The sequence below is a fragment of the Pinus tabuliformis genome, chromosome 2_1 (assembly GCF_031772625.1).
Source record: "Pinus tabuliformis cultivar Carrire ecotype Pingquan chromosome 2_1, CPIR1, whole genome shotgun sequence".
Taxonomy (NCBI): domain Eukaryota; kingdom Viridiplantae; phylum Streptophyta; class Pinopsida; order Pinales; family Pinaceae; genus Pinus; species Pinus tabuliformis.
Window position 1 is genome coordinate 907147987 of NC_142299.1, and position 2890 is coordinate 907150876.

The window sequence follows — 2890 nt, forward strand, 5'->3', positions numbered from 1 at the left end:
CAGCCAAACAAGATATGCAGAATACTGACACCTTTAAACTGTCATCAGAACCTTTTAACAACCAGAACCACCTGTAACTTCAAATATCATAGCTCAAAAGGTATACGCTACTACAATGAACTCAACCTGCGTACATACGCGCTTACACCAAAGCCAACCCGCGTACAGATCTATAAATATTCAATCATGACTTGCAGCGATTACAAACTTAAGTTATACCCAGTTCAGATCATTGCATGCGTCAGTATACAGATCTAGAATAAACATAATCAATCATATAGAGATAGTTCATTTCAAACCATTTGATCCTGATCTATCCTTAGATCTTTTTCTCCATCCACCGGTGAGATCCCTCCTTAGCTCAGATCAAGCAATGCATCATCAACCCATAACCTGCATACTAGATCTCATGCTTCCTCAGATATTCAAGACTTTTCAGATAACCTTGCCTAATGATCTTCTTCTCCTTTTATAGTCTTAGGCCTTGCTCAATACCACGGTCCAAAACCATAATAAATCAATACCAAGAGCCCAATACTTGGGATCAACACACTTGTCGAGATACCATGGTCCAAAACCATAGGTTCAAATACCGAGGACTAACTACCATGGACCAAAAGTAAGATTTTTGACATGTACGCGCTTTTCCGTGCATGAAACTGCGTGTATACCCTACTTGGTATATAGCGAACCTGTGTATACGCGACTTGATATATAGTGAACCTGCGTGTATACCCTACTTGGTATATAGTGAACCTGCGTATATACTCTTCTTTCTTCATTCTTTGTAGTCTGATCATCAATTCTTTGCTACTGACCTGCTGCACTATAATCTGTTATTTTTCCATCAAGGACAACACTTGTCTCATAATGCCAACAATCTCCCCCTTTGGACTTGATGGCAAAGCTAGCTTGTCATACTTAGAACTTGATCTTCTTATTCCTTTGAGCTGTCCTGCATCCCATGCATTTAGTCACATCTGTAGATTGATCCAGTTATATGTAAGTGAGATGTTCTTCTATGAGAGGGTTGCCATCAAGTACAACACATGCATCATAATGCCAACAATCTCCCCCTTTGGACTTGATGGCAACAACACCAAATCACTCTCCCCCTTTGACATCAAGGGCAAAGGATGGACCAAGATATTCTCTTTCCTTGATAAACATTCTGCTGTCCATACTCCCCCTGAGTACCTGCTGAAATCTCCAAATGTGCTCCCCCTTTGTATATGCCAAAGTGTACCAATCTATCCATGCTCCCCCTGAGTACATGCCAAGTCTCTGTACTGCTGAAGTGTGATGTTCATGCTCTTCCTGACTGAAGGCCAGATCTGCAAAAAGATGTTCTTCAAGAAGAACCATGACTTATACATCATAAGAGACCTTCCTATCACCAAAATACTCAATACATACATCCATTTCCCAACCACGTGGAGATATAATAGAATTGACTCGTCCACCCAACCAAGTGGGGATACATCAAAAGTTTACACATGATAAAGCAAGAACAATACATCTTCATCCCAGGCATAGTGGGGAAACCAATATAGGCCGTTACATGACCTTGACACCTTGAAAGAGATATATGACCGAAATATCTAGAGCAAGACTTTATGAAAGTCACCAATAACTGATATCGCCAGCAACTGTCAATCACCATTCAGATTAGCAACCAAGAGATCCTTTTGTTCTCCCTCTGCCTTTGTTTCACCTGAAACCAACAACAACTATGAACTAGAACCAAAAGCTTCGAAGATAATGCCAACAATGCATCATTGGAAGATTATCTGCTCCCCCTGAACCTGTGCCAGATGGTCTCTGTCAGACCCATATCAGACTCTTCTCACCCAGAGTCTGGCCCACTGATTTTATTCAAACCAGCATATACGCGAATGTATCCACAGGAACTAGCGTATATACGCGGATACTCCTTGTGAAACTCGCGTACAACCAATTCCAGATCGGCAACCTGTAAATGTCCTGTAGAGAATAAGTCATCAACCTATAACAAGGTATGTCTGCATCAATTCATCCCTTTGAACAAAATTCAGAGTCATTCACATTATATCATGTGTGAAACCACCATAGCCATTTCATGAACATCAAGATCTACATGATCCAAGTATCATTGCTTGGGAAGATCAACATATGTAAGTATCAACCTATCATCATATAGATAAGAACTCATCATCATGTCTCCAACAAAGCAACTTATCAGCACTATGTATCTTGAGCTCAAGCTCTTTTGACAAAAACTTCTTGATATCATCAACAGCAACAATCCTTATCCACATGAGTGTCTGCATCATAACTTTATGGAACTTCCATATGAGATTCAGGACACTGAAGTTTTACACTTCCAGCTCCCTCTGAATCTGTTATGTCTGTATGTTGTGCTGTGCCGCCTCTTTCTGACTGTACTTCTTTCTTCTTCCACATCTTCAAGTGTGATGTTGTTTTCTCCTTTTGGTGTGATGTCCGCACTTTGTTCCTGCATTCCTTTGCTATATGTCCAAGCTTGTTACATGCATAACATCTTACATGTTTCATTTTTCTCCTGTAGCAATCAACAGCTTTGTGACCAAACATATTGCAAGCAAAGCAATATCCATTAAAGTACCTTGAATGTGATGATCTTTCTGCATGATGGTCTTGAACCCTTCTTCTTCCACATCTAGCTGCAACATGTCCAAGATTATGACATACATAACATTCAACATTATTCATAGGAGGAGTAAAAGATTTTCTTTGAGGAGTCTCTTTCCTTGATTGTTGATGGGGTTGACCTTTCATCTCCTTGTTGATCATTTTAGATTTCTCTTTAGAGTTCCTTGCCTCACCTTGTGAACTAGATTCACCTTCAACAGATTCATGGAAACCAAGACCA